The 12,720-nt window shown below is 43.9% G+C and overlaps 1 long non-coding RNA gene across 1 annotated transcript in view; it reads left to right on the top strand.

Annotated features, from left to right (window-relative positions):
• LOC139668409 (uncharacterized) overlaps positions 1-12,720 on the top strand; it is a 43,040-nt gene that overhangs the window by 23,701 nt on the left and 6,619 nt on the right. The window contains exon 3 of the long non-coding RNA XR_011697051.1: positions 5,907-6,048. This is a non-coding gene — a long non-coding RNA (uncharacterized lncRNA). The remainder of the gene's footprint in view (positions 1-5,906; positions 6,049-12,720) is intronic.

The following is a 12,720-nucleotide window of genomic DNA, read 5'->3' as shown; positions in this document are numbered from 1 at the left end:
GTGGCTGGCATGATTTCCAGAAAGGCAAGGGTAACCCAGGGGTAGAGCATGAGAGGGGCACAACCCCTCACAGCCGTGGGTGCCCCTCACCAAGGGGCAAGTCACCCACATCATCCATACTCTGCCTCCAGTTCGGTGCATCAAAACTTCTCCATCTTATTTAAAGTCGCTCTGTTTTCCTGGATAAAGAGGCCCCTGCATGCTGCCAAAATTCCTGGCTTCTTGTCACTGCCAAAGTGCTCGTATCTTTTAGGAAGAGGAGCTGCAGGAGGCAGAATAAATAAATAAGTTCCCACTCATATTTTTAGTCACCCAGCAGCCATTGGACACCTCATTTAAGTTTATTGTTAGCAACCCAGACATTTCAAACATAAACAGCAAGCAAGATGGTATGTGTGTCCTGGCTCCAGATGCTGCTGGAGCATGGCTGCTATGTGGGCTCTGTGCATCCCAGAATTGTCTCTCCCAGGCTGGCCAGCAGGCAAGGACAGCCAGGAGGGTGCCAGGCAAGAGCCCTCCTTTGCCTTACAGGGAGGATGAGCACCTGCTTCTGGACCTTCCCAGTGCTCAGCCCCCTTCCAGGGCTCAGATGCCTCAGAGTTAAAGAGTTGGCAATGTGTGGTGGTCTGTTTCAACTGAATGATGTCCAAATAATCTTCTGTTAACCTCTGAGAAAAATATTGGGCTAAAAACATTTTAGAAGCCTTTGGAAGGGCAAGGGCTGAATCAAATGCTAATGTTTTATTCTTTAATTTTCCTTAACAAACTGCCCATTCACAGAGTGCCAGTGAAATTTTGCAGTCATATTTGGGTGTGGAAGAGACCTCTTATTTTCTAGTACTTATGGAATCCGTTAAAATTATTTTCTCTTTAGGTTTGTGTAAAAACATTCCCAGAGAAAAGCATTTGGGGATTTTTTAAGGAAAAGGTGTGAAGATACAGTCTAAGTAGTCTCAATGGTTTTTATCATCTTGGTGGAGGAAAAGTCAAGTGTTTTACAAGGGAATTTTTTTTAAAAAGTCTTGATTAGGAGTCTCCACATTACACAAGTGACTTAAAGCTTAAGATTCAAGCTAATTAAACACATTTTTGCTGTACCATGCTGTCCATGCAGTTCCTAATTAATGTAGTCTATAGATTTTTTTGGCCCCTGTGTAGAGTCACGTATTGTTGCTCCATGGTTTTAGCTGACTAGACATGAATTCTTTTCAGCATTGATTTTGTGAAAAGCTTAAATTTGCTTCTAGAGGTTTCTGTTACCTCTTATGTACAGTCCGGCTGGTCTACAGTACTTCCTCAGAACTATCAGAGTAAGTGTGCAAGTGACTTTTGGATGTGTATCCCACACAATTGTGTTGCCCAAGCGTGTGACCTGGAAAACACACACAAAGGCAGAATCCTTACTTGAGGTCCCCTTATAGTTAAAGTTCTTCATGGAATGGCAGATATTCCTGACCACCAATAGGATATACTAAATCATCAGCTAAGGGAATTCCTAAAGGGCTGTAGGATTTACCATGAAGCAGCCAGGTCAGTGTGGTCTCTTAGGTCAAAAGCTGCATGGGAGGGGTAGCTCCAAGTTCAGTACAGTCAACCCAGGCTTCATGCTGGTGAGTCATATCAAGTTAGCCAATACTTCCAAATAGATTAATTTTCCAGAACTTCCAATGTTTTTGGTAGCTAAATTTCTGTGGATCACATTTTTAGTGTTATCTGGAAATATATTTTGGTGTCATGTATGTGCATTATCACTCAGAGACAACAGCAAGTGCCTTCAGACACTAGGCAGAGAGCCTAAAACCTGTCCTTGGCTGAGTATTTGCAGTTCCTCTTGACTCCCTGTTATCTGAAGGTCAAGTCCAACCCAGACTGAAACATTAAATGTGCCAAAGAAATTTTAGGAGGGCAATGGTATTTATCAGCAGTTTCCAGTTGCTTTGTTCTCATGCTGCAGAGGTAAAATGTGAATAAGAAGAGGCAAAAGGAACATCCTAAATGCATGCTGTAGGATTCTATGATTCCTTGGTTTCTAGCTGTTTAAGTGTAAGGTATTTTGCTCTTACCTTTTAGGTTTTGCTGAGCTCTTTCATAGTCTTTTTTGCTGATGCTGAATCCAGCTGTGTTTTTAACAGAGTGCACATTTTTGGCTTCTTCTACTGACTTTTTCTGTTGGGTCCATCTTGCAAGGTGACGCTTCTCTGCAAGGATAGGGATGCTTGCAAGAGGAATTCAACTGGGTCCAACTCCTCTCTCCCCATTTCAGGAAGGATATATCCAAATGCAGTTCTGTGTGCAAACATCAGTGAGTCAGCAGTACTAAATGGTGTCTGGTAAACACTGATGCTGTGCTTGGCCAGCATCTTATGGAACTCAATTCTGTGCAAGGAGATTACAAACTAGAGAGCCATGCTGAGCCTTCAGGCATACTACCATGGATAGGCAGAGCACTAGGCTGTCAGAAAGCATTGAAGTTTTTGGGTTTGGGTACGTGCAGTAATGTGACAGTGTGCTCCCATGTTGTGTTTCTTATATACAGAAAGATGAGGGAATTCCCAGGCATTTTCTGGGAGAAACAACCAAGCACATCTGAATGAGCAGCAGACTTCCCCTGTGCCTTTTCCATCCAAGATCTTCCAACTAGACTAGAAAGCCTACAAGTTTAATAAAAATGAGATTTTTTTTTCCTGGTAGAATTTTTGGGCTAGCAATAGTATCCTATTAAATTGGATGGAATGATGTAATATCCCTGTATGGGAGGTTATTGTTCTCTGTTGAACTTCAGAAGCCTTTCCCACAAGGACAGATGTTGAAGTCATTCCACGGGTACCACAGAACTACCAAGCAGATGCACCTGGGGCTGGGGCTACCCATGGTTCCCGTTGGTGCAAACTCTGGCAATGTGCCTCTGCCTGGAGCTGTCATGGGGAAGCACTTCGTTGTTTCTGTCCCCATTCCTGGCTGGGCTGGTTCCCACCACCCCATGGTATGCCATTTGTGGAGGGCTTCTCTCACCATAAAAACACATCCCCAGCTGCTGGCCTGGGGCCACCAGTGTGTTTCACACTGGTCTCAAAGTTTTCTCCAAATGGCAATGGCTCCCCTGAAACCTCCACTAAATGATTTTACTCTTTACAAGCAGCTAGACCCAGAATATTGCCTTGTGGTTGCTAATAACCTGGGTCAGAATTGAGCTGGTGATTTACTGGAGAAAGGCTTCTTATCTACCTCCTTAAGTGCCTGCCTTGCTGCTTTGCCTCTCCCTGATCTCTCTTCCGATCTCCTTGCTACTCACATTCTGGGTATTTCCAGCTACCTCTGAATGAGGCATTAATGTAGATAAATATTACTGCAAGGAAGTAATGGCCAAATACTCTCTGCATCATCTATATGCATTGGTTGCGGAGTGATTTTTCATTTCATACATCATTTGCTATTTCAGCATGTGGCAATTCTGCAAAATAAGAAAGGAGAATTAGAGAGCTGAAGAGCCCACCCTTTGTTCTTGCTGTTCCCATCACTTGCAAGCACAGGCAGAGTGATTGCTGTGCAGTTACTGGCCTGAGATGCGTTTGGATGAGCTCACGTGAAACTTGTCCAGGCCCTGTATTAGACACCCTGCACAACTGTTTTCTTCCTGTCTTTCTGCCTCTCTTTTTTTTGCTGGGCTTTAACACAGCCTTGTAGTTTCAATTTCTTTACACACCCCAAACCTCCCCCTTGCTGTATTCTGCATTTTTCAGTGTAAATGGTCCCACCATATAACACACAACAATCATCCCTTTCCCCTGACTCCAATAATAGCTCGTACCCCAGTGAAGTAATCTTTCCCACGTGGGCTGCTCCAGTGGTTTTGTATCACTTAATCCTCCCTCAAGAGCTGAGGATGAGTTTAAGGTAACATCTGCTCAGCTTTATGTTGCTTGTGTTTGTACTGGGTGTCCCTCGGTTCCCATTGTCAAGCAAGTGGGAGGAATGGCTTTGCCAGAGTCCGCATTTTCTGGCAGCATTTTCTGGGAGACAATCGACTCTGCTGGGCTTATCCTGCTATTAGAAGGGCCCATTAAAATCAAGGAGGTAGGTTCAGTAAATTTATTCTTCTGCACTGCTGTGTTTGTTGTGCCTGCCTATTTTCTCCTTGAGTTTCTTTGTGAATTCATTACCCCTCTGCTCCCTTCCTGTTGCTGGTGGCACCAGGCTGTAAGACAGGAGCTGAACAACCTTCCCCTTGGCACGCGGCAGACTTGGGTGGCCCTGCACCTCGCTGTGGTCCTGCAGCTGGCAGTGTTGGCCTGTCAGCCATACTGCTGAGTCTTGTTTCATGTCCTCTGCTGGAAAGAACACTGAATTTGCTTTGTGCTCACTGCTCCTCAAAGGCAAGGTGCGCCCTCACACAATGTTCTACCAGCAACATCCCACACTCCTGCAAAAGCTTTGGGCAACAGGGATCCTCTGCAATGCATTTCAGGCCTGTTGATGCTGGGGACATATAGGAAGGTCATGTCCTTTGCCATACTGCAAGTGTGGAGGGAACTAAGGGATGTCTTTCTTAAGATCTCTCATCTCCTTGGTCTCACACGCCATGCAGAGCTCATTCATCTCTGCAGTGTGCTACTGCATGCCTTGAAGTGAGCCATCATTTCATTTTCAGTGACTTCCTAATGTGTTTGTTCCTTTTTTCCTCCCAAGCAACAGCACAGGCATTGCTGCATTTGGCAAAAGAACAAAGCCTTATTGTTCAAAGCCTGTGTGCTCCAGTATCAGCTGGGACAAACACACCATTTCACTCTTAGACCTCAATCTCAAAAGCCAGCTGGACAAAGAGTGAAAAGGCTCAAAATCACAAGTTAGAAAAAGCCTTTACCTTTATCTTCTCTCTAAAGGACTCTGTCAGGTACAGTTTTATATCTGTACCTTCTTTTTGTTAGTAATACCTCTTCAGAAACCTGAAAACAGCATCTCTTTCTCTATTGATTTGTGCCCCTGAGCAGCACTGATTTCTCCCCCTCCCATCAATACAGCTTATCATGTCGATTTGCTTATGCAACTCCTTTATCAATGAAAGTCTTTGTGGCTCTGGTCACACAAAGTGGACATGCTGTCCATTTTTTTTGCAATTGTATGGCAGTAACAGCACTTCCCAGGAGTCTTCTCTGCAGGTCCTGCCTCCCAAGGCAGGGACTGGGGTGACGCCTCAGCTCAGTCCTAGGGCGGACCCAGGCAACCAGCGATGGCCAAGGCACAGGAGACTTGTGTATCAGTTTGGAGATGCTTTGTGGCCAACCAAAAGATGCAGTGCTAGTGTAAAATATCTCACATCTATGCAATGCCCAGTTTTCCTGTCATAATTATGCCTGGTAAAAAGGGCACCTTTTCTGATATGCTTAGAAGCGTGAACCTGGTGTTACTTTGCCACAGTGTACCTATATAACTCTTTCTCCATAAGCCAGGCTTCTCAGCTTTCTATTATTTTTGCCAGTTCTCCCAGTTCCTCCTCCAGCCTGGCAGCCATGCTGGCCAGGAGGCATCCAGAAAGAAAGCTTGCACAACAGCGATCAGACAGTTGCTTATCTCTCTGCCCTGGGATATGTCATGTAGCCCAAAACCACACTGAGCCTTTTTCTGTCAACGTGACAAATTGTAAACGCCTGTCCAATTTCCTATGAGCTAACCCTGCAAAGTGTTCCATTGCATTTGGGTCTTCTCCTCCCATACAGTGTCTTCATTTTGGACTATTTCTTCCCTAGATGTATTCTGTCTGTCCTTTGAGTTAGGTAATTTTCTCCCCACATCCCATATCTTTTTTTTTGTCCTTTTGTGTTATTTTCCACTCCTGGCTGATTGCATCTCCTCCCCAGTGTAGTATCAATTCCAGTTTTAATAAACACACTGTCTAATGCTTTTTCTAGATCATTAATGAAGATGGTAAATAAAACTGGAGCTAACACCAGTTTCTAGTAATAACCCTACTGGATGCCTCCCCGCAAGCTGACAGTTTTGTCGTTGATCACTATTCATCACCAAGCCTGAACGCCAGTGACCCTGTGAGAGGTAATTTATATTCATTTAACACCATTCATCACAAAATCAGAGAAAAATATGGATAGAAAGGACCTCAAGAGGCTGATTTCAGAAATAATCCTGAAGTTTCCAGCCCATTCTTAAACACTGGCAAAGATAGAATTTTCACATCCTTGCCAGACAGGTGCATTTGGTGTTTGTCAGCCCTTCGCCTTTGCCAGGCATTTAACTTTAACCTCTCTTGCTGCAATTCAGGCACGTTGATTCTTACCACACTAACAATGGGTATAGAGAGCTGTCTGGAGAACAGTTTATTCCCTCCTTCTCTGGAGATAGTATTGTGTCTCCCCTGGTCTCCTCCTTTCTGGAGTGAACAATCTCTATTGAATAAGTGTTTCTTCCCAGTTCCCCTTTTCTAGACCTTTCACCCCAGTTCCTTCCAGACTCTCCTAACCTGAATAAAGATTGTAGCAGCACTGGGTAAAACAGAGGGCACAGTCATGTATTTTACAGGCAGAGCTCCTCTTAGATTGCCCTGAGATGGTGACTGCCTTGTGTATGACAAATGGCACTTTTTATTCATTTCAGGTTCCTGCATTGCTGCACTGCTCGACATCTGTCTAATCACCTGTCTCTCATTTTGTTCCTGAACAGCTCACTATACCTACCTCTGTGCACAACTTTGCTTCTTTCCTTATTGAATTACATCTCTTTTTTTCAGATCTTTTCTGTAACATACCAGGATTATTTTTGATTCTAATCCTCTTTCAGGTCTGTGCAGCTCCTCTCAGCTTGGTGTCATCTGCATATCTGAAAAGGATGCCCACTATCCCAGAATCCAGTGGCTGGACCTCTGTTGAACCTTACCTAATCCTTTCTTGTATTTTTACAACAACACTTGCTTTCTGAGTATGGTTTTCCAACCTGTTTTGCACCCCTTCCTTAAGGTAATTTCTCTAGGGCATGCTTCCTTAATTTACACCTTGTAACATGAGGTGAGATGGTACCAAAGGCCTTACCAAAGTCAAGATACAAAAAGTCTCTTCCTTTGTCTCTATCCACAGGACCTGTTACAGGATTAAATTAGGCTGATTTGACATGATTTGCTGCTGGCAAATCAGCACTGGTTGTTCCTCTCTCCTGGTTGTTTCCTAGGTGCTGATGATTAGTTTGTTTAATTATTTGTTCCAGTGCATTTCCAGGAACTGTACAGCTGACTGGCCATAGCTGCCTCACTCTTCTTGTTTCCCCTTTCTGCAGCCAGACATGGTGCTGCTCTGCGAGAAGCCCTGCTTCCCCACGCTGCTCCTGAGGGTTCACGGAGGATCCCAGCCTGGGTCGACCCCTGCATGATGCCTCAGACCGATGCTTTCCTCAGCCTTCATCTGGCCACAAATCTATAACTAGAATTCTTCCCTGCTCTCCTGCCTGTCCTGTGCTAGTTACCTTTCATTTACATGTCTTCCTTGATTTTATCCATCATAGCATGTGCCAACCTTTGGTGTCAATCCTGGGCCATTTGCATGTATGTCAGTTTTCTGTTTGCTTTCTCTTTCCCTGTGAGACCCCTGAAGACTGTCTGACTTAGCCAGCTGATCTTTCCCTATGGTTCTTAACCTTCAATTTTTCATCAGCATGACTTAGATTTGTGCCATTGCAATTGTACTTGTAGAAAATTCCAACATTCCTGAAAGTCTTTGTCCTTGGGTTTGTTTCCCTGAGTGCTTGTTTACCAGCACTCTGGGTTGTCTGTGAGTATCTGTGGTGCTCAGCAAAGCCTCTCAGTGGAGAAATGCAGAAACTCAGACTTTCAATGAAGTGTCAGACTTCACCCACTTACAACTGGACTTTCCCAACCTGCACAAGTCTTTTTGTTTTCAGCAACCTCTTTATCTCTTAGCAAAAATAAGCACCGTGAGCCAAATTCTGACCTCATTTACACCAGTAAAATATGGATATATGCCAGTAAACTGCTGAAGTTGGTTTGGGCTTACAGTGATGACAATGAAAGCAGCATCTGCCTCATTAATCCCCCCAATCCACAGAAAGTAAATGATTCCAAGAGGAAATAGCTCCACAGAAGGGAGCCCTGGAAAGAATTAAAGACTGACTTAATGGGATTAAGGGGAAAAAATGCTTAAGCAAATCCAAATCAATCCTCTCCTCAAAACATTCAAGGTGCCAAAATAAATACAAACACTGTTTTGGGAAGGAAAAGGTTAAAAAGCTATGAAAACAAAATATCTTGGCCTCTTCTAACGATGTCCTGTAGCAGAATGAGCACAACAGAAAGGGTTGCTGGATCAGCAATACTGTGCCTGCTGCTTGGTGTTTATCCATGGGACTCAAAGGATGGAGACTCATTTCCCACTATATCCATGGGGCTCATTTCAAGTTTGATAAAATACTCCTGGAAACCAGATGGAATTACACATAGGGATGGGTGAACAGGCAAATGGAAACCCCTCTCAGATGCCTGGCCAACATGGCATCCAACCCCTAGAACCATCCCTCCCGTCATTGCTTTGGCTTTTTGTTCTCCAGTTAGCAATGTAGTTTGCACATTTCTTCACCCACTCCACACTGTGCATGGTACTAAGATCAGATGTGCCAATAAAAAAGGTAAATATGTGCCTGCTCCTTGTTTGGTATGCTAGGAGTTGCACACATTCAGACTGCTTTTGTACAGTCATGTAGAAGGGGAAATATTCTGAGCAACTGGCAAAAGCCAGCATGTTTCAGGCAGGCAGGTGGCCCTGCATGCTGGCAGGGAGGAGGGCAGGAAGAAGCACATGGCTCACACTGCCTATTATGAAAAGCTGGAGGCAAGCAGGAGCTGTGACCCACTCATGCAAACTGTCTTCTTGATCTTTCACCAGCAAGGTGGCTGCCCCCATTCACTCAGCCACCCTGCTCAACCCACTAGAAGAGCTGTGGCAAAATAATTAGAAGATGGTCACGCCTTTCAGTGGCATAGACATTTCTTCTCTCTTTAGATACAAGAGCACACCATTGCTGAGGGCATTCAAGTACCAAGAACACTGACAGTCTACTCTGATGACTTTTGAGGAAGAACAGGGTTCCATGCAAAGACTATTACACTTCAAGGTGAGCTTGGCCAAATAAAAGCATTTAGATGGGATATGCAAGAATGTACAAGGGCCACAAAGCACTCCCTGTGATGGGAAAGTGTCAGGGAACTGATCTGCTTCACATAACTTAGAAATTACAAGGCAACTTAATAACAGCGCTGCAGTAGGAAAGAGACTGGGGGCTTCTATTTAGGAAAAATGTGCAATCCAGTGGCTAGAAGCAGAGACAAACTAGATGCAGAGGAGGAAAAAAGGGGTCCACATATTATATGAGGGTAACTAACCAAAGAAAAGGCTTTTTTTAACATCCTGGTAGACTCTCCAAACCTTTCAGTCTTTAAGCCAAGACCAGGTGACTTTCTAACAGATGCTTTTGCAACTCAAAAAGAAGTTGCAGGCAAGCATCAGGAATGACTGGGGGAGGTACCCAGGATCTCTTAGGCATCTGACTGATGATCATAAGGGTCTCCTCTGACCTTAAGCAATGAATCCCTTACATTCAGCTGTGCTCAAATGTGGCACTTTATTGTACAGCAGTTTTGGATCAGAAATAGCTGTGATCAGTGAATTAAACAGGAAAATTAACAACATGGTTGCTCCAGCACCCCTTGTGCTCCTTAATTTTATACTTCTTTATTTTATGTTGTCCTTAAATTTTTAGTGTGCTGTGGAACTGTGTATTAGATACACAGAAGCACATTACAGGGGTAATTAGAAGGCAGTTGGAGGGTTTTGGCAGCTAGGAAGGGGACAACAAGCACTCTTGGCTCTGAGAGGCAGTGTGGGTTTGTGGGAGAGGGATTTTAGCTGAATGCTAAGATTGTTGGCAGGAGTCAAAGGGGCTGACAATAGTGTTTGCATCATCTTGAAGTTAACCACTTCCAGAAAATAACATCAGTTTGCAGCCAAATAGAAGCTATTGTTCAGCCTGCAGACTGGTAATCTCTCAAATCTTGCAGCAAAAAGTTTTTTTTCAATGCAGCTTGACTGGTTTAAACCGAAAGTACATGGCATTTGCAGAGGCTTAAGGCCAAATACTTCAGGAAAGCTCCACTGTCACAACAGTCAGCTCTTGCTGCTGTGTGTGCTGTAGGAGTTTGCACTGGTGCAGAACCAGGGTCCACATCCATAATAGTGCAGAGCTGAGATACACTTTGCTTCACTTGTTTCACTTTGCCACAATGAGTCTGGCTTGGGGTGTTTGTTCTCCTCTTCAAACTGTAGATATTGCTACTGTGTTCCCTTGTTGCCTGTGAAGACTTCAGCCTTGCAGCCAGAGAAGGGTAGTCCACATAGGAACCTGACTTTAGGAGGGGGACAAACAAAGCTGAGGCCAGGGAGGCAGGACCTGGACACATAAGGTGCCTCTCAGTAGCATTTTAGTTTGGTTGAAAGGAACAGGTCTCCTGGTTGTGCCATATAACTGTGGTTTGATGATTCACACCATGGAATAGGACTGCAGCGTGCAAATTGGTCTCCTCTCAGGTGATACTGAGGTATGCACCTGAGGTGATCCAACCCATGGCTGCTCAGTCACAGGTAAAACAGTCTGACAGAACACCAGCACTGCTTTTGTGCTGCCCTACTTGCTAAGACAGACATAGCTTTTACCCTCTGTGACTGTGTCAGTCAAAATACCGTAATGTCTTGTTTCCCAAGGTTGAAGGTGATGGAGGTAATTTATATTCAGAAGCACCCATCAAAGGAACCATCTTAGTTGTGATCATCAAGGAAGGCCAGAGTGTTTAGGCTCTGTCCTGTGACCTACTGAGGATGTGAGGTTGGCTTTCTGCTGAGAACTAGCTCATTCCTCTCTCAAGTTTTCCTGCTTAATGTCCTTGCCCTGAACCAAGATTGTGCTAATTTTTCACTAATATCTGAATAGTAATGTAGGAGAAATATATAGCGGTGACGTTACAGAACAGTCCTAGGCTTGATTGTCAGACGCCAATGTAACACTTCACTCTCAGCCAGCATACCCTTCACTGGTCAATATCTCCATAGATGTGATTTCCAAGGCAAGCCATGAACTTCCCAATCAGGACCAGTAGCTCTGCTTATTTTAGCAAAATCATCTCCAAGACAATCATACATTTCCTTCTTGAAACTTAAAATTTCCCTTAGATTTTATGTGAATAAACTGGTTTTTGAGTTTTTGAATATCATGGTAGATTGGGCATCCCAAACCACGCCAGTGATGGGCAAATTGAATTCTATCTTGTATGTCATTTCTCAATCAGGGAACAAAGTGCTTTGGCAATCTGGATCAAAGTCACTATGTAAAGTCAGAATTATTGTTGTTAATGTGAAATGAGCTCCCAGAAAAATCATGTTGACTTGTTCTTTGAGGCTGCCTGCACCATGGAGCCTTTGATGTCTAATAGTCTGACACTGTATCTTGTGTAGGTATAGCCTATAAACAGAAATTTATAATGAATTAGTAAATTATTACCTATTATTTTTAGCATCTCAGAACACAAGCCTATAAACTTGACACAATGCATATATAGGGCCAAAAGCTGTTAGAAAGAGACTAATAGGTGAGGCCTTCTGTTTGATCCAGAATGGACATCTTTTACATACTCTCTGTCCCATTTTAGATGGATGGTTAGTCTGCAAGGTGAAATGTTAGTTTTGACTTATGTCTTCAGATTATATGTTGTTCAAAAATTGATGTGAACAAAAAGAATGTTCTGTGTGAACTCCACAAAAGGGCTGGGATTATGGGGGAGGAAGAGTCAGGGCTTCCTGAAAGCTCTGGGGAGACCTTTATAGCAGCCTTCCAGTACCTGAAGGAACCCCACAAGAGAGCTGGAGAGGGGTGTTTTATAAGGGCATGTAGTGATAGGACATTTTGTATAATTATAACTATTTTAAACTGAAAAAGAGTAGGGTTTAGATATTAGGAAGAAATTCTTTACTGTGAGGGTGGTGAGGCACTAGAACAGGTTGCCCAGAGAAGTCATGGATGCTCCATTACTGGAAATGTTCAAGGGCTTCGACCAAAGTGATCTAATGAAAGGTGTCTCTGCCCCTGGAAGGGGTCTTGAAACTAGATGATCTTTAAGGTCCCTCCCAACCAAAACCATTCTACGATTCTATGAAATTCAGACACATCTTTAAATTATTCTTCCAGCCCAGAGGAAATCTCAAGTGTGCTGTGAAATTCCCTTACTTATATTCCTGATTCCTCCTCCATCTATAAAAGACTTGGGAAAAAACCCAAAAAACATTTAAAAAGGAGTTGCTCTTTGCAGTCAGTCTTCTCTGCAAGGGCCCCACGATGGTGCTTATGCCCTGCACCAGCTAAGCAGCCACCACTGGTTCAGGGCCTGTGATCACCTACCACCAAAAGCTGTGCTGTGGCTGGCTGGCTGTGGCTCCTAGAGGGACAGAGCTAAAAGAAATCTACTTCACCTCCTTGCTTAGTCAGGCTCCCCACCTTATGACTGTCACAGTGTGCCAAGTCCCTGCATTTCTCCATGTTGTTTTTCCAAACTTCTGTGCTTCCCAAATAGCTCTGACAGGGATGAACATGTTCCCATGGCAACCAAAACACAGAAGCTGGGCAGGATTTACATGCCTGACCATCCCTAGTCTGTCTTTGGAA

Source organism: Pithys albifrons, chromosome 2, assembly GCF_047495875.1.
Source record: "Pithys albifrons albifrons isolate INPA30051 chromosome 2, PitAlb_v1, whole genome shotgun sequence".
Lineage (NCBI taxonomy): Eukaryota > Metazoa > Chordata > Aves > Passeriformes > Thamnophilidae > Pithys > Pithys albifrons.
This window is presented reverse-complemented; position numbering and strand designations above follow the sequence as displayed.